At 40.3% G+C, this 20121-nt stretch overlaps 1 protein-coding gene across 1 annotated transcript in view; it reads left to right on the top strand.

Annotated features, from left to right (window-relative positions):
• The window catches only part of ccdc33 (coiled-coil domain containing 33), a 45293-nt gene that overhangs the window by 4173 nt on the left and 20999 nt on the right, over positions 1–20121 (top strand). Inside the window, exons 3-7 of the mRNA XM_030053541.1 lie at positions 7452–7590; positions 12409–12586; positions 14652–14726; positions 16139–16238; positions 16450–16496. The gene's annotated coding sequence lies outside the window, so the exon portion shown is untranslated. The remainder of the gene's footprint in view (positions 1–7451; positions 7591–12408; positions 12587–14651; positions 14727–16138; positions 16239–16449; positions 16497–20121) is intronic.

Genomic DNA, 20121 nt, shown 5'->3' with positions numbered 1-20121 from the left:
TTTGATCTTCAACTCTGTTTGATTCTAATAGGTGTTTTAAAATTTACCTTATTTATTTATTTATTATTATTTTTTTTTTAACCAACACACCACTTCCCATGACCATAACCACTTAGTTAAGCTTCCTGTAACACTACCTAAGTTGACTTAGGTTGTGTTATGGGAAGAGATAAAAAAAAAAAAAAGATGAGACACTGGCTTTCTTTAAAAGTAAACAGAGCAAAGACTGATTATGTAATTGATATCGGGTATTTATCGCTCTATCAGTGGGTAGGTGTGTGTGTGTGTGTTTGTGTGTTTTGGTTGGGGTCTTTTTATGTCAGTTTGATAGATTATGTCCTTGCCATGGCCTCTGTTCTGTCATCAAGTGTGTGTGTGTGGTTTGGGTTTGTGTGTGGCAGCATAAATTGAAAGGCTTTTGTGTGTTTCTATGTCCACATGCTGATGATTCAGGTCACGCTGTGCAAAGGAATTGCCTGTTGTTGAATTTGTTTTTTATCTCATGACCAATAAAAATTTCAGGGTACAGCGATCTATCATATAGGATATGTTTTCATGACCTTTTGTTTTTTTTTTTTTTTCAGTAATTGGAGGAATGGTTTCTGGTTTTGGTTGTTGTTGTACACTTTTAACATCTCTGTTTTGTGCGGGAAAAGGGAAATCAATTAAGCCCGCATTCTACATAAGTGAAACGCATCTCACATGAATAAAAGACAATGAATAACACTGTCAACAATTTGCACTGAAAATTATTCACATATAGAGACCGCGCCATGAATATGAATGTCCCTGTCTGAGCAATCTGTACTGTCTAGCTCTGTTGACGGATTTGCATTTCTCGAGCCTCAGAGTTTTTAATTATGAAATGAAATCTCACCCCAGCATGCCCAACATAATTGCTATCAAAATGAGAGATTTGCCAGAATGTCCCAAAACAGCTAATTGAGGGCAGAGATTACTTATTAGCTTGTAATTCCTTGTATTTGACTCTCTGAGGATGCTGGATTTTGTATTTGTGTGTGTTTGTGCATGTGTGTGTTTGCTATTTCAGTGTGGAGGCAAAACTGTGCATGCAAATGGATTTAGTTTTTGTATTTTTTTTCTTCTTTTCGTCTTTTTTTACTTTTCTTCTTTCTTGTACTAATTTCTATACATGTTCTATAGATTTATGCCAGTGGTTTAGTCTAAACAGAGAGATTACCTCTGCCTGAGTCAGAGGACCCTTTAGATAAGAGTGGAAGACATCCACCCTTTATCCTGATGTGCTCTATTCAGCAAAAGTGAAAGCATAAATGTTACATACAGCATTGGAAGTAGAAATATGAATATAATTAGTTTTGAAAAGTCAATATATTTTTTATTATTTGGATCAAAGTGAATGCAACTTTTCCTTGACATCCGTGTGTTTAATGTCTGGTTATTTTGCGTGTCTGTCATCAAGCCATCGTTTTTGCCGCAGCGCCTGAGTCCGACCGTTCTTCACAGAGAGGCCATCTCCCAGTTTGTCTCCGTTAGATTTTTCTGATGAATAATGTATTCATAGTCTGAAGCTCCAGACGTGCCTCACTGTGTGTTCAGAGATGCTTTCACACAGTTTCACACTTCGCTGCAGGAATGAACGTGAAAGCTGAATCAAGAGCTTGTCTCGGCTATCAGCAGCTGTGGGGAATATCCTTTTATGCACAAAAGGCAGAGAAAGAAAAATGCAGACTTTTGTTGTGTCCTCAGGAATTAACATATTTCTCTGGCTGCACTGCTTGCTTAAAAATGTACGTTTTCCCTCCATGTGATTCCATGTGAACACCATTTTTTCACATTATTAGCCATATTGGAGCACTGGGTGATCCTTTGGTTTACAGTTATTATGAAAGTTATATTTGCTTATATTCTGTTTGCTTATATTCTGTTTCTAATGAATCTTATGAATTTGAGTCAGAAGGGACTAGATTGTAAATTCTGCTTGAGAATGTTAAAATCACAAACTCTAGTATTCATCAGTCAGGGCTCAAACAAACTGAATTTATTATGTCATCCATTCTCCTGTTAAAAAAAACAGATGGAGTTTTAATTGTGGAAAATAAGACAGAGATGGTCTTGTGTTTCTGTGATTATTACAATAACTTCATTTACTGAAGTTGAAATGTGAGATTACTGTGTTATGGCTGAATTGGATTGATATTGAGGATTATATTGCTTCTACCTGGGGCAAATGTAATCAAATCTTCCGTCCCTTTATAACAACAGTTATTGTAGCATAGGAGAGATGGTTTTATATCATCATATTGGTTTCTATCCTGTCTCTTTTCAACAGGAGGATTTTGACCTGCAGTCATCAAATGCCCCCATTATCAGGTGTTGCTTAAAGCGATATTTTCTAAAAACACAGATAAACACTTGGTTATGTTTTCAGTCAACCCAATTATCACACAAAGGAGATAATGGGATGCAACACTGTTTATGTAAATCACCTTTAATACAATTTGATCCAACAACAGATAACACTTCTGCATTTGTCTAAGGGGCCACCAATGTGGATATCACATGTGGCTGGGGTTGTAAACAGCTGTAAAAGAAAGAAGTGGTCAAGGTTTTATTATGTCTTGATAGTTTTCCTCTGAGCTCTTTTTTGTACTGAAAAGGTTTCCTAAAACAATCAGACCAACACTGTCAGCAAGGTTAAATGGGTTGAATTGGGCCCTTTTGAAGATGGGGAAATGGTCAGTGTGATGATTTGTAAAAGTCAGTTCAGTACAAATGACCAGGTGACTGAGTGCCTGGGTGTCCTCTGAAGCTGACGGTGTATCCCACTGAGACCACAGTGCTGTCCCACCCTGTCGGCCTCCTGCCAAGATCACTATGCCAGACTCCATTAGCAAAAAGCTGCTTTCCACATGTCACTGCCTGAACAAAGACACATATAGTCATCCAACACTAAAGGCGGAACGCTAAAAACCATAAATAAGGTGCTGGTAAACACAGTCTGACACAGGAAAAAGCTTGTGTAAATCACCTTGTTGTCTAACAATTAAAACAGGACTTTTAAGTTAAATAAATCTTAAAGGAAATGACAAAGAGCATAATCTCAACTCTGGTTCAGAGAAAGCATCCCATGATTAAAAAAAAAAAAAAGTGTTAGGATTTATTTATTTATTTATTTATTTATTTTAAAGGCCAGTCAACCATATCAGTGACATTTGTGTCACCTCGTACTTGTATGTTTTTCCATGGAAACATGTTCTTTAATTTGCTGTTGGTGACAGTATATGAGGTTTCTGCAGCTGAACAATAAGAATAAGATTGTGATGTCGAATTGTGGATATAGGTATTAGAATTATTGCCAGACTAGCAACACTGTTTTTATGTATAATTTACACCTCTTCCAAAAACATCTGGCAGGTATTATGTTACTCCATTTGCCATGATGTCCCCTTGATGCATTATCTTGGTTCTGATATTCACCCGCTGTCACAGTGACATCATGGCATTGATTGCTTAGATGACTACCACGGACGACTGAGTCATGTTTCCCGGAGAGGATCACAATCAGCCAGTAAGGAACCGCCTTTGGGCATTGCAGGGGCCGGGCAGAATGAATCATGTCATTCCCAATTTTTCACTTTATTTAATGCCACTGCTTCAAAGTTGCCTTCTGACACACATCTTTCAGTGCAACTCATTGTGCACCCACTAATGTTCACACTACCTGCCGTCCCCGGTAGGCTGCTCACAGTATTATTGGATCATGAAAACACCTCTTTGAGCTCAAGGAGTCACACAGCCCTCTTTCATGCGACCTCGCCCTTAATTAGTTCTGCAACAGATTGTCATTTGCATGTACGGGCCCCGCTGAGTACATCGGAGGTAATGTGCATATGGGGGGAAGGATAGCGGCACTTCAGGGAACGTTTGCTTAACAGACCCTAAAGGCACGATCAGTTCAGAAGTGTTGTTATTGTAGTTAATTATAATAGTGAGTACAGTTATTGTGTTTTCTGCATTCAAAATGAGGACAGTGTGTGTGTACTTTTTACCATGCAATTAACTGTCTTAAGCACCATGTTATTATATGGGTCCAATAATAGGAGTCTTTTTTTCTTTTTTTTTTTACAATTTCTTGATTGAAGACTAGATGTTAGTCTTTCAGCAGAACACGATGATGAACAGCGGGGAATCACACAAAGAAGCCTTTGCTCATCATGAATTCAAGTCCATTCACTACTAAACAGTTCTTGAATCATTTTATTGGGTACCCCAGAATGTCTCTAAATACTTTTGCGATATGTCTCAGTGTATTCACGTTATTCGCGATATTATGAAAGTAGCTTGTCTTTGAATTTCCCCTCATTCGCCCTAAGAGTGGTATTTTGGTGGCATTTGATATGTACAATAGATAAAGGAAGCTCTACAGAGAGTCATTATTTTTCAAAGTGTACCCTGAGTAATGCCTGACAAAGGATCCCCCCCTTACACCCACAGGGAGTTTCTGCCTCTGGAGATTTCAGCTGCACAGCGCTCCTCTTTTTATGTAGCAGGGAGCAACATTCAGAAGTTACGTGCCTTTGGCTGTTTGCTTTATTTTAAAGTACAAACCTTGTCTGGCATATGCAGAAACGGTGCTTTGTTCTAACCCTGATATAACATTTATTCTGTGTTCTCATGTTGTGGTTTCATATTTATACTGCTTCATGAAATGTGTTCAGCACACTTTAGCGTGTCATTTCAAAGAACTGTGTTGAGCCTTACACTCTATTTCTTAAAAGTTTTACTTTACAAAGGAGAGAGAAGAGATGACAGCAGATGTTACAGAACAAATTAAGTGATGTAAATATTGTGCCCTAGCATTTTAACTAAAAGTAATCATCCATGAGACAGATATATAATATATGCTGTAATAATGTCAGAGCCACAGTAAATTGAATCATTAACCAGTCCGGAATCCTTGTTTCTATTGTGTTGAATTCAACACAATCAAAAAACTGTTTTTGATTATTTAACATGTTTTTTATCCTTAAGAACCATGCGCTTTTCCTTAGTAGAAGCTTAAAGTTGTTTGTGTGTAATGTTTTCATTTACCTTTGGTTTCAGTATTTGTCTTTAAGACCTGCATAGCACTGACCATCCATCATGGGCCCAAAACCATTTTTTTCTGCACTTTGCACTGCATTTGTTTTTGCCAGTCCCTATCTGGATCATTTGTCAGGGGTTGTTGTCAGCTCCGCACATGCTGCTGGCTGTGTTTAATATCGCACATCATCACTCATACTGTTATTAAGCTGCTAACCACTTGTACGGCTAATATTGTCTGCAGTGATTTGCATCTGCACTGCAGACGCTGACCAGTGCTTTCATGCTCTGTTGTTGTCTGCGTTTACTGTTTTTCAATATATTCCCTCTCGTTATTTTATGCATCATATAATTCTCTGGTCACAGAAAATGGAAGGTAAACATTTTACTGTTTTTTTTTCCCCCTCCTTCTCATATTGACCATTGCCGTATATTGAATGTCTAGTTGATTGACAGGTAGAATCCACGAAAGCCTCTGCTGACATGTTATTGCTCTGGGTCACAGGCAAGCAAACTGAAGTAAGCCCTTCAACCCCCCCCCATATCCCTACTATTCACCCTTCCTCCCTTTTTTTTTATTTTTTATTTTTTATACTGTCTGAATTCCATCTCCTTTATAAAATTTCTTGGCCAGCACTGAATTATTGACTAGTCTGGAGTCCTGTGAGACTGAGCTAGTGGTGGGTTTTGTCCATCTTCAGCAGCGTAGAGTTTTTTTTTCTCAATCCCCCAACCAAAAAAGAAAACATGCCCGGGCTTATCATGTTCAGAGTCAGAGAGACAGACTGGTGAAGATAGCATTTCACCGTCTGCCATCTAAAGAGAGCAATGCACGGTGCTTATGAGCGGAAAATAGCTTGTATCTCTGAATCTGGAAGTTTTACTTGACCTAAAGGCTGTTGAAAATATACAGCATGTGAACAAAATGTTTGATATAAAATGCTGTTATATGTTTTGAATGTTACTTTAATTTCCTCTGTTGGGTGAGATATTTTGAGATAAATTTCATCCTTAACACCTGTTAATAAAACAGTGTTAACAGGACTAAGTCTTTTTTTTTTATCTCTGGCTGAAAAATATTGATTCTCTTTTTGCCTTTAACATCTCCACTCCGTCAAGGTTAGTGATTTTGCCAAAGGAAATACATTTTTGAGATTATCAGCTCTTAGGTCTGCCAGGCAGAATATTGGAAAGCAAGCCAATGGCCTAACTGTAGAGGTAATATTGTTGTCCACAATTATGGCTCTTGTTAGTGTGGGAGACATTTGCCCATGATTTACAAACACTAATAGCTGGGTGCTGGTTGTTAATTAATGAACGCATGCTGTAAACTAATGAGTGCATGGACTGAGTCGCATCAATTTGTCTCCATTCAACTGTCAAGGCTTTACTGCCTTGAAAGCATTATTATAGCAAATTAGAATGTCATCCGCTGTCATTAATAATTCCATCTCATTTAGACGAAAATCAAGATGGTGTGCATGTGTAAGCAGGGAGAAATCATCAGAAACTCTTGCTATATCGTTAGAACCTGATCATAAATGTTTTATTAGAAACACTAAGAAGCACTGAATATTTTGTCAGTGCCATGACAGACCCTCATCCTAAAAGCTGATGTGAGCTTGTAGGGAGCGGCGTGAAAAGAGTTGGTTTTCATCATGATAACCGTTTTGTGCTAGGAAACCAGACTCTGTGCCTGGAAACCACAGGATGTGTGGGGGAATGTTGATTCATGCGGCAGCAGAGGAGACCTTGTGTTGAAGATGGATGCTGCTTCTTTGTCCTGAAATAATTATTCCGGTGACAAGTGTGACATCGCCGCCGAGCTTTGAACAATACGGAGAGGCTCAAGGTTGCCATCTGATGTGACTTTCAGCTGGCGTGTAGAGAATGTCTTCAAACCCCATGATGAAAAGCTAATGCCTGTACAACAGTGTGTGTTGTAAGATTACCTGTTGCTTAGGAACCAATGTGACTCGATGCAGTAGCTTTGCCAAGATCTTTACAACGACAAATTCTTCCACAATCTTGAGGGTGAAAGTCTAATCTAAATTATTAATATTCTCTGGTCATACATGTTAGATGATATGATGCTCAAATTAAAAAGTACATCAAACATCTGTCCACAGCATCTTCCTCTTATCCTGGTGTGTAGTCCATATATTTGACAACTTTGAAAAGACTTGTCATATTTTGAATTTGCATTACAGTGTATAAATGATGAATGTTAAAGCAGTAAACAGTTTCTTTGGTGTTACCCAGTGTTAGTCATTCACTCCTTAGCAGTAAAGAAACCTTGGCACAGCATGCTGTTTTTGTCATTTCCTCCATTTGCACATTACAGAAAACCTTCAAGTGCATGTGTGAAAACGTTTTTTTTTTTCCAGGTCAGTGAAGATCTAAGGCGTTAGTGGATGACTTCCCTGTGTCCAGCCCTGGAACAGAGGTTTCGCATAGTCACCCTGCGTGTTGCAACAACCGCCCCCCCCTGAACGACAGACATGCTGCACAGTCATTTGCAGAAGTGTGAGTAACAAATTTATTAAAGTTTGACGGATAAACAACACAGCTAACAAGGTACAACTCTCAAAAGAATGATTCACATAAAGTTGTTCCATTGTTAGTGAATCAGAGGCATCCACAAGCATCCTCAGAGGAATGTGTGTGCGTGTAGGCATTTACATTTTCACATGAAAATAAGTGTTAATTCATTGTGGTGCTAATGATTGTAACATGGGTAATGTAAAAACATCTGTGTCAATGGCACTGAAAACTTCACGTTGGTCTCCTGTTACTGTTGATTGCTTTGTCTTTGTGAAGTGCTTTTTAGCAAATTAACATTATTATTACTGGTATTACTATTAATAGTAGTTGTCACAGTCAGTATAATTTGCTGCAGTTTGTTCATGAATCACCTAATCAAGAGATTCTTGGTTGTGGAGATGTTTTTTTTTTTTTTTTTTTTCAGTGGATTTTCCTATTTGATTGCAACCAAAAGTGCCACTCGTAAAAACACTCACAGCTCTTGCTGACCTCGCATACAAAGTTTAGACCAATATGCCACAGGATGCAGGCGTTCTGAGACGCCCTCACACTGAACAGGGGGTTCACTTCCATTTTCCACAACAGGTCTGTTAACTTTTTGGAGTATATGACATTGTGAAAAAGCTGTTTTTACAATCTTAGCTGTCATATCACATCGGCACTGAGAAGAAAATTACATTCATGATATTTCAGTTTGATTTTAATCATAGTTAAATTATTTGAATTTGAACTGATACTGTCTCTTTACCATACAGTAATGCCGACTGCTATTTATAGTCGGGTTGTGCTGGCAATGTGGCAACAATATAAATATATATTGTTGCCACATATTGGAAAAGCACTTTTGCAATGATTTATTTTTGATATGATGTATTACCAGGATTGAGGGGGGAAAATGGATGTAATTCAATTAAAATGTGAGCCTTTACCAGGCAAGGTCCTAAATATCCAGCCTTTTAACGCCAAATGACCACAGGCAGAGGGAAATAATCTTCTGATGATTTAGCTCTCCCACTGAAACAAAAGGGGAGCCTACAACCGACCATCCCTTTCCCCATTTGCAGCACCATGTGGGGCATCATAGGATTTGCCAAAGAAGGACATTGTGCAAACATTTTTTTTGTGTTTTGTCTTTTTTTTTTTTTTGGCCCAAACAGTGAAATCAATAATAAATTTCAAATAATAAATTTTTCGTAGGATGCTGTGGGGAAATTAAACAAAGAACTGAAAAACGCAGACACTGTGGATTAGATTGAGAGAAACAAGAAATGTGTGTGTGTGTGTGTGTGTGTGTGTGGTGGGCGGGGGCTTTTGCAGTCAATGGCTGACAAAAGTGTCTAATCAATTTCTGATTATTGCACACAGCCCAGAAAAAACCTGTCCTTGATTAGTGAATACCATTCTAGGACTATAAAGCCATGGACACCGTCCCACTCGCTCTCCCTGAATTGCACTCCCACTGTGAAGAAAAGCGCTGGGCGAATGAAGACGGCAGACACAGTCGCCATCAGCGGGGGCAGCATCAGAGGAACAGCAGCACTTCAAATGGAATGTGAGGGGTTTTCAAGGCATACAGTCATAAATTTTTCATCTGCAACTGGCTTTGAGGCGGGAGAGGGGGGCAGGCCAGCCAGGCTCCAATTGAAGGCTTCTAACAACAAACCAGGGCTTTCAGAAACAAAAGGTAGACGGGGGGGAGGGCACTTGAAATGAGAACAACAAAAAAAAAAAAACAACCTTTATTTACAGTAGATGAACAAAGGGCCGTGCCTCAGACTGAAGTCGATGTTCAGCTGTTTCAGCTCGGTAAATTTACCAGCAGAGTCACAAAAATCACAACAGCAATCAAAAGGATAATTGGTAGGTCAGACATTTTGAGCGTGCTTCAAAGATGACAGCTGCCACAACAAAAACATTGACAGATTTTAAATTAATAGATTCATCACTTTGAAAACTGCCATTTCTTTCTGACAGTAATTTTTAGGTGCTGTTGTTATTTTTGTTTTGTTGTGTATATGGCATACACACTCCGAAAAATAATCTAATTAAAGAATGCTATTTGATATACATAAAGAATAATAAAGAATATAGTATTCTTATAGATTAAAGAATACTACATATTAAAGTTCAGACTAATTATTACAATGACTTTCACATGAGACCCTGTTCTTTGTTAAAGAAAGCCAAAAGATCATCTTGGTGTCTAAAATGATTACCTTATACTGGCACTAGTACATAAACACCTCAATGTAAACAGGTCCTCAAAGCTCATAATGGTGTGACAATGCTTTTTTGTCAGTTATGTAAGAATTACAGGCTAGACAGAAACTGTGAGCAAATGTATTTTTAACGCTGTGTTTTTCAGCAGCTGGTACCTTATTAGTATGCTGTAAATATTGCATGGGCACTTTCAAGACCCTCCTGTTCAAAGATGGCCCTCTGTCTCTTCCAGAATTGAGAAATAAAGTGTAATTTTGTGTCTTATTTCAGCTACTCTTCAACTAATTTCATAACTAGGTCTCTGCATCCCATATTACAGGCAGCTATTTATCTATGAGGTAAATCAGAAATATGAACCTGATTGTGGTAAAAGCATCCTGGTCAGGAAACACTGTCCCTCATCCCATGAGCGCACGGTGGGAGCTCTGCAGAATGCCTGCAAATTTAATGACTGATTTCCCGGCACTGCTGAATCCTCTGGGTGCAGATTCTGTCTGGACGCTAATGCAGGCTGACATCTCCATCCTTGTTTAAACAACCCATGTTATCCTGGATGGGCTACTGCAAAGGAGAATTAAAGAGACCTTAAAAAGACCTATCTGAACATTTCCTGCTCTACTTTCCTAAGTACACTGACATTTCAACTTTGAACCTACTCTGCAGTCTTTCAAACACAATAAATACGATTGGCTTTCAATTGTTTACTGCTGATAGTGTTGAGAATATTATACACATCAAACACAATTCAGGCCAGTATGATGCTCCATTCAAAATTTGATCCTAATAATTCAGTAAAGATAAGTGAGAGTAGTCACTAAAGCACACATGCATTCATGAACTCAGTCCAGTCCTTACCTTCATTATGGGCTGCCACTATTTTAGAAACTGTTAACCTCTTGTGTGTCATATACAGTGGAACTACACTGTTGCATTTGTACCACCAATTTCCTGCTGTTGCTGGATTATTTGCAACATGTCCCTACCTGTTGTATCTTGCCAGTTTAGGTGAAATTATTTCTTTCTTTACTGTTCAAATTGTCAACCTCATCACATCTCTCTGGAGATGTTGCATGTCAGGGGACGTTTAGTCGAAACAGAAGTAATGAACAGTCACGTTTGCTTCACTGCTGACCAGTGCAGCTTCCGATTGGACTGTGTCCCTGATTTGGGGCTGAATCAAGGTCTCTCTGCATTCACGCTAATGTATTTACTGAGATTAGTGCCAAGTTAAACTGTTTCGGTCAGAAGAAATGTAAGGGTAGAACAATGCTGCACTAGGAGAAAGTGAAGATTATGTATTTCTTCCCAGCACAACTTTCAACCTCACTCAGAGGAAGGCTTAGAGGAATTATGTTTATTAATTTCTCCTGGCTATTTTAGGTCAGAGTTCCTTAATCCCAGCCTGTAGGCCAATTCAGATGCCCATCACATATACAAGAGATGGTGGAAATGTGTTTCTACGTGTTCAGATTGAGGTCTGATGAGGCTGAAGTGTGCCGTTAAGGCAGCAGATCCAGTAGTGGCATCTAAATAAAGCTATGCATTTGTTCATGAGATTAAGGGCCGCTCGGTGTCACAAGGGCTGTCAGGCCTCTAGCTCCTCGACTGGAAGCAGGTGGCACGTTTCATACGTCCCCACTAAGAGGGATTAGGCGTCTGAAGGGGGAGAGCAGGCGAGGGTGCATATTTGATTAGGTTGTTCAAAGGTTTGGGAGGATGGAGAGCTGTTCATGTGATTAGCCAGGCATTTTGAGCTGGATTCCTGATTTCTGTGTAAGTGTGTTTCATAACATGTTGGGAAAGACAGCATTGTTATTTATAGGGGTGAGCATTAGAGTGGCTCCATCACTGCCTCCTCTGGTCATGGCAGAAAGCTGGTCAAACGCTGATATTTTCATGCTGATTCACATTCTCATGTTTTCATACTGTGTGCACTCTACATGTATCACTACTATGTATGTTAGACATGCATTATAAGTGTGGCGTAAGTGCATATACTGTAAACAGAAGCAATACATTTTCATAGTGATGCTTTGAATGGGTCACTAATGTCTACATAATGGCAGATATTCATCCCTGCCTTCTAATGGCTCAGTCTGTGTTTGTGAAGTTTAAAATGAGGGGTGTTGCTTGAAGCCACTAGAGAATTGTTGGAATGTATTGTAACATATATTGTATTATTTTAAAAATGAAGCATGTTTGTATCAGTAAATTATATTGTTTATTAAATAATTTATCCATTCACAAGAAACCACCAGCCTCCAAGAAACAAACTGAGTTTGTCTCGCCATACAAATGGTAAATATGGTTTCACAGGGAAAAAAAGGAAAACGATGACAAATATTCTGACAGAAACTTTTTTTTTTATTTGTTTATGTATTTATTTGAGGGCAAGGGTAGATTTAGTTCTGTTGAAGTACAGAATCATTCAGTATTAATGCTCATTTTCATGCAGATGTGTACAAATTTCAATTCTGTAACTTTTAGCCTCAGGAAGAAGTATGGCCTACCGATTTGTATAGTTACAGTAAAACAAAACCTTGCCAATGGAATCTCTTTTTTGCATTTATGCATTTGCAGGATGAGTGGAGTGGGTGAGTCCTGTGGGCGGAGGACTCAGGAGCGACCTGGTGCACCCAGCAGCCCACACTCTGCCCTCCTGGGAGGAGACACTCTTCACTGAGCTGCAGGAGCTACAGGCCCACGGGGAGAGCGAGCTGCCAAAGAGCAACACCACCAAATAGGATAAAGTTATTGGGTAATATTGTGTGGGCTCGGGCTCAGATTGTACATTACAAAGAACAAAGAGCACAGCCAAGAGAACAACGAAAAATGGCCCCTCTGGGTTAAGTTACGCCAGCATGGGATGACTCATAATTAAACTGATGGGCTGATTTTTGGCAAATACCTTGTGATTTGAAATTGTGTATAGCATATGTGTAAGAAGTTTTCGACAATCCTACTGTATCTACCTCTTAAAGATGAATTGTTATTTTAAACTTAGGTTAACACTGGAAGAAGGGGAGTAGTGACCTCTTGTCATTTATGGTTGAGGATGGCTTTAACTTTTTCTAGGATCAGCAGCTTGTAGTGTGCTGACCGAAAGCCATTATTATCCTCAGGAAAACATGCTGGACGAAAGGAAAAATAACTGCAGCCATGTCAGAAGAGAGTATGGCTGCTTCAGATCATTGGGTGATGATTGTAAAATCATTTAGCTCTTTGAACACCTTGGCCTTTACAATAATGAGCTAATTTGATGTTCGTGCATACTCCTGTCTTGCCCTCTAGTGCTTGAATTGTATTGTTTGTGTGTTTCTAGACAGTGTCCCTAATTTGTACCCATTGTAAATTAGTCTAGGTGAAAAATAGTTACATCAGGGTTTGATGATGTAATTTTGTTTCAGGATCTTTTTAGGAAATCCTGGTGCTTCATAAAATTTTACCACTTACTGTTGCATGCACAAATTCAGTTGACCTTGAAGCTTTGGCAGAACTCCAACATCAACAGAGGAGAAAGAAATGTGCAGCATTGCTCTGCGTGTGTCTCTGAAGTCCTTCAGCCACTAAGCAACAACATTGATCTGGATGTGCGCATATGTGTGCGGGGGTATTGGGTTTATGCTTCTGAGAGATTATTTCACTTGAATGGCTGCTGTCTGAATGCTAATACAACACAGGATATTTCCCCCTGTGGTTCATGGGGAAAGATCGGTGGCAAAAATATATATATCTCTGTGAAATTGCTTTGCCTTGATCTGCTCATCAGCCCAGTGAAAGACTTCAGTGTTGATGATAATTGTTGAGCGTGGGCCTGCTTATTCATGGAGCATGGTTTCTGCCTGTTAAGTGACAGAATAATTACACACAAGGCTAAATAGCACTCTCAAAGTGTAGGGAGTGATTGCAGTAAATGTGGAGGGAATACTGATGGTCCAGACAGAGGCAGAGCAATGTTTCTGAAGCCTCCTCCCTTTGTTCGAGTCCCTGCTTTATTTGCCTATGGCTGCCTCCTCCCCTTTGCGGCGAAGCAAGCTCATTGGATGGCAGTGAAGTCACGGGTTGACGGTGAGGTCCTCAGCATAAAGGATTGTAACTGTTGCCAAGGTATTTTAAATGGTTAGTTGACCATTGCTGGGGTTCACTGGCCGTCCGTCTTCACCTGTTTAATGCTAGGAGATTACACTGAATGTGCTGAAAGTGTAAAATCGCAGGATTACTCAGTTTCTCATCAGTGGGCCAGACAGACTATACTATCACTTGCTGTCTGGGGTGTTGATAGCTTCAGGCTACATTTGTTACTGAGATGTGACTTGCAACGTGTTGGATTGCTTTATATTTAACGTCTCCTAAATCCTCTGCCAACAGAAATTTGGCAAATACTCCAGCTATCTACAGAGAGGACTGCTTTGAATAGAGCAGGGAAAAAAAGCCAAGGTTCATCCTCAGTTCAGGGCTTATATAGAGGCAAAGCTATTTTGACACTGCAGACGGAGCACATTGCTGAAAACAGTAGTTAGAAGCACTTCCTTTAGACCCAGTTATCTATGCATGTATTCACTTAGATATGTGTTGTGTACTGCAGTGGGCTCTAATTGTCGTCTCAGAGCTGCTCTGTATCTAAATGCACTTCTTTTAGGAGGCTGCTCTGAAATTAAAACTGATGGCATTCATCTATGACTGTTATACTTTTGTTAGAATGTTTCCCCTCTGTATATTTAGGTTGTAAAAGACAAATTATGTCTAAAATGTAACATGATGGGTCCTTTTCCTGTTCATGGTGTGTACCTGTTATAAAAAGAAGCCCCATTCTTTGTTTGCAGCGGTCGTCCTCAATGTTGCCCACAGTTGGAGTAAAAAACTTCTGGCTCGCTACCGCCCACCTGTGTCTCATGCAGGTGAGCTCACCCATCCACACAAAGACACGTGCAGACCGCAGCCTCGTTCTGAATAACAAACTGGTGCAGAATAACATGTTGTGCATGTCAGTTCACTGAAGGCACTCGTGTTTATGTGAGCCTTTCAACACCTTTCCATTCCCCTCCTCTGTCAGCTGATTGGCATAGCAGCTTCTCACGCTTTATTGGTGTTAGCGCCTGTCCTTCAGTTAAAGTAAAATAAATCACAATGCCATCAGCACCTTGTCTCCTGCTACTTCTCTAGTCTGCTACCCTCCTCTTGATACCCCAGTTTAAATTTAGGTTCACCTCAGACCACACACAATCATTATGTCTGACTGGAGAAAGAAGATGAGAGCCGCCGGCCCTGTCTGTGATTCCGGGGGAGCTCATCATCTCGGCTATGTGGAGCAGCATGAGGCTGGGCTGCCTGGGACTGTTGGTATTGAGCAGGGAAGACCGCCCCGGGCACAATCCATCAAAAAGGAGCTGTTTGCACTGTGGGAATAGACATGAATAATCCATGCTTTCTTTACCCTTTCCCGTGTAACTATGCGTATCCCATTACATTCACTGTTTCCTTCTCTTCAAATATCCATCTGCTGTATTTGTATTTTATCACATTTTGTGCTTAATAATTCTTAATTCTAATTGCACACACACAGAGCTATTTCTCTCAACGATTAGACTTATTATTACTTATGACGAGCGTGGCTACAAGCAACAGAGATTTTCCAGGTAAAATCAGTAGTTTGCAATAATACGGGCATCATTTCTTCAGTGTAACTTTGCCTTTTGCAAGTGTCTAATCAGTCTGCTGTTCGTCATATTTTGTCCTTTATTCTGTTCATCTCCTCAAGCATCAATTGAGAATTTTTTAATTAATGTCGCCCACTCAAGGTCAGCATCACTGTAGGCGATAATACCAGCGTTTCATTGTTCTGTCATGTCTGCTTCCTGTGACTGAAATTCAGGTTCACCTAAAGCAGGAAGTTCAAGGACTAGTGAGCTGGATTAGGGTTACATCTACTTGCATTTGAGTGAATACGGTGTGTAAAGAGCAGATTTTATGGATGAATCGGGCATAAGGGGTTTGATAGTTTGCTGAATTTTTTTTTATGACGGTCATAAACATTGATCTGTGCCATGTTAGTAATGGAAGACCCTCCTGAGAGCTGTGAGCCGTAATCATTGTGGTTCTTGTCACTAACTCCCAAAAGATATATGCTAGCACTAACCATCAACAAAGACTATTTCTTACCAGCTGAATTACGCAGAGAATGCTGTTGAGGACACTGCATTGTACAGTGATGGAAACTAGCTTGATGGACTACTGCCCCACAGTGGCAGGGATATTGAATGTGTTTGTCCAAGAGCCACGTTGTGACTTCTTCCCTCCCTCTTTTCTGCAGGCTCAATGCCCTGCTCCATCTGGGGTGTGTCTCTGACTCTCTATGTGACTGTGATCAGGAGGATCAGCATTTTCTCACTTCTCCTTCACTTCACTTCGAGGTAACCAGTCATGCCTAGTTTATTGCATATGTGTTATTATAGCCTTCCTCTTAATCTGTTTTTGTAAAACTTGCACAATTAAGTCCCTCCAAGGCGATGATTGCCCAAGATGACATGATCACAAGCAGTTATGATGAAGAAAAATAATTTTGCTTTAATTAGATCTTAGAAATATCAGATAAGATATCCAATCTCTGCTTCCCCTTTGCAGAGCGCTGTGCTAGCTGGATGAAAAAGATGCTAACTCAATCAAGCAATGTAAGAATTTAATATCAGCTGAATCTTCCCATTGATCTCCTGCCTACCAGGAGGTATTGGATAGTGTATGAGTTTAAAAGCCTGCATGTGGTACAGCATAATTTCATTTGCCGATGTGCAGTGCTCACAGATTGGACCTTTTGGTGGATCTCTCTCTTACGTGCGTGCGTTCTTTCCCCCTCCCTCTTTTCCAGTCCTGTTCAATAAGTCATTCTTCTTTTAGTTGCTCCTGGGGGCTATGGAAAAACCCTTTGGGCACCCTGTAGGATCTCGGCTCACTAGTAGCCCCTGTTGTCTCTAACTACCACTCATGCAGGTCAGTCAGGAAAAAAATATTTCCTTCCTCTTTTCTTCTGTGAGAGGGCAAGTGTGTACCAGCACGGGCACATCCTGTTGCGCACTAATGCATCTCAGGTCCCTGGCATCAATTAAGAGAAACAATGGATAACTGCGCTGTGCATCACAGGCTAAAAACAACAACAGGCTTGAACATGTAAGGCAAATAGGGATGTGGTGATGAAAGTAACTGCCATTTCCGTTTTGGCCCTTGTAGGACCTCTGAACAAAGACTTAAATGCTTTCGGGTTTAATTTGTCATCATCTCTTTAGTGATCGTGCCAACCTCCCCACTGAGCTGTTTGTAAAAGGAAAGAGGTCTCCTGAGCAATAATCATCCCTAATTGAATAGTATAACATACTCTATAATAGATGTTTATTTTCATTATAGGTTAATAATTGCACAGTTCTGTTTATTCCACATTTTGTTTGTTTACCGGTGTAAACACTATAATGCATGTATTGTGTTGTGATCCACAGTCCTGTCAGTATAGACATGGATAAAGTGCTCTTGTCAGCCCAAAGAGAGTCTCTGGGGTGAGATTATAATGTGCAGACTGGGTTGTGCATGACTCTTGCCTGTCTGGACACAGGCTGGGTCCACCTGTCTCTCCTTCTCCTACACTTACCAGGAGTCTAATAATAGTGAGGCTGTTGCCAAGGTGCAAATGGTGCAACTGCATGTTTTATTTATTTTGTTCACCCAAATGGAATTCCCAGCTCAGTGTCAGGACCTTAATCTGAGGGAAGCATGCTCGTCGACACCCACATCATGTTTTCATTTATGGCTTTTGTGAGCCAGAGTTAGCATTTCAGATTCTCATTATTCTAGAAATCGGGGGAGCAAATCTCTATTTCCGCGATAGTTGTGTTCCCATCAATCAGTGTAACTGGCATATGCAGGATAGTCACAACTGCACTTATTTTCTCGGAAAGGTAACTCACTGTCTTAAAAATATTTTTTCCACCGGAGAATTTCTCAATTCATAACAAAAAATGATAATTGAATTGTTGTTTATGAGATATGGATTGTATTTATTTCCTGTGTGTTATTGCTACAGCATGGGTATCATTCTTTTTTTATGCTGTTCCCTCAATCAGCAGAAATGGCTGTGACCACAATATATCTTCCATACTCTCCTTAGTTTGCCCTCCACCCTCCACACCTCACTGCACAGGGCCGACCTCAGGTATGCTTATCACTCTCCTTTTGGCACATTTTAATTTGGGTTTCCCCCTGTAATACTTCCAGAAAGGCGGCAGGATAATGTCTCCAAAACTCCAGAATGAATCAAAAGCCTTGTGTTTGTGTTGATGTCTGCGATCTGTAGCTGAGCTGGGGTTGGGCAGGGCATGGCTTCATCCCAGAATCATGGCAGGGAGCTGGAGTCTGGCAAAGCGGCATGTATTCCTCTCCTCTCTCAGATAGCTCTGTTGTCGCTCCCGATCACCGTCTGTCACGCCACAGCGCGCCGCGGCCACACATTCTTCTTTCATGCATCTTTCCATCCTGGCCGCAATGGCACAGCCCTCTCCCAGACTCAGCACCTCAAAAGGGAAACGTGTCATCCTTCTCTCCTCATGCAGTGCTAAAAGGGCCCCACCCCCCCAAGGGACCTCTACTCTGCCTCCACTGATCGATCTGCTGAGCCCTCGCCTTCATTTATCCACCTATCCATCCGTCTTCCTGTCTTTATGCTCCTCCATTTATCTTATGTCTTTCTGTCCTGGCTGTATATCCACTGCTCCCTGATACATCTCAATATCTTTCGACATGGCTTGTGTACTTCTCTGTTCAGAAAATTAATAATGAATATTCATGGTATTGATATGGATCCAAAAAGCTAGACATCCTGTTCGCAGCATGTAATCATTACATATGGTGAGCAGAATCCCTCCCGCTGACGTAAATCTCGCCCGCTTTGTAATGTACTCCGCCTGTTTGAATCTTGCTTGCCCTCGCAATACTCTGCCAACTATTCCTTAGATTGCTTTTTCCTCCACATTCAACCCCCACATGAGGCCTATTGATTGTTCCAGTGCACTAATTATCCTGCCCGGCCTCGGATGTGTCTCTGTGGACCAGAGTCAGCCTTTGATCAACATGTCCGGACGTCTTGCGTTACAATTCAAAGAGGAGAGAAACTGTTTTGATTACAGAATTAGGAGGATTGTTAGGGTTTTGACCACTGAACTATACAACAGGTATGACACATTCACAAGAGACCAAACAAGTCGGGTTCCTGTGCCACAGAAAGTGGTTTTAGTTTTGCTGATAAGCACCTATGTGTGGGTGTGGCTGTATGAGAGCAGTATATGCTATACATATGCATGCGTGCATGTGTGATTATTCTGTGTGTGTGTGTGTGTGTGTGTGTTTATGAGTGCACGCGCATGTGGGCAAAAGTACAGGTCGGTACATCCTGCTCTCCCACCATCTGTGCTCAGGCAGGCAACAGGCCACCACTTTACACACTCACTCTCCCCATACAGCCATTCCCATGCAGCCTTGCAACCAAAATGTCTCTGCATCCAAATAGCATGCCTGCATAAAAATGATGTAATTACAAGTCAAAGATCACAGACTTTGTCTATGATCACTCTTTCTCTCTATTGATAGTCAGTTGCAAACTGTTAAGGACTATTTTTTTTATTATTGTTATTAATGATGCCAAAATGCATTTAATTATCTTGCAGTCATGAGTTAATATTTGATTTTTATACTTAAACTAGAATTAATTTCACTTCTGTTGTTTTTAGCTTGTGATCAGCTTCTGTTCTCTGTCAGAGATATTGTGTGGTTAACCTTCTCCCATCATTTAGACACTTTCTGTTACCTCAGAGCGAGAAAAAAGTGAACAAAAATACCTTTGTTCCAGAAGCAATAAATATTTTAGATAATCATTGTGAGGTTTCCAAGAGTGAGCTTTTATAGACTGTTATAATTTCAGCTACATGAATTTGATTGCTGCCCACACTCGTCTTATGTGATATGCATGTTCTTTTTTGATCAGGGTTTGTACCTTAGTTTGTGTCCTTTTAATTGCTGTGTGTGGGATAAATAAAGTTGTAGTGTATTTGAATAAATATTATTTGTTTTCCAAAGCACGCTGCATTTTGCAGCAGCACCAATGGGGGGAGGCTGAAGTGTTAGCCAACTCACAGAGGAATCCCTGACCTTAACTCAAAGTAGGTGTTGGGACTACTTTACAATTCAAGACAAATCTTTAGACTCTGAATGTATTTCCATGATTAGTATTTCAGTTAGGTTTGTAATTGCCAGGCATAA

The sequence above is a fragment of the Myripristis murdjan genome, chromosome 6 (assembly GCF_902150065.1).
Source record: "Myripristis murdjan chromosome 6, fMyrMur1.1, whole genome shotgun sequence".
NCBI lineage: Eukaryota > Metazoa > Chordata > Actinopteri > Holocentriformes > Holocentridae > Myripristis > Myripristis murdjan.
This window is presented reverse-complemented; position numbering and strand designations above follow the sequence as displayed.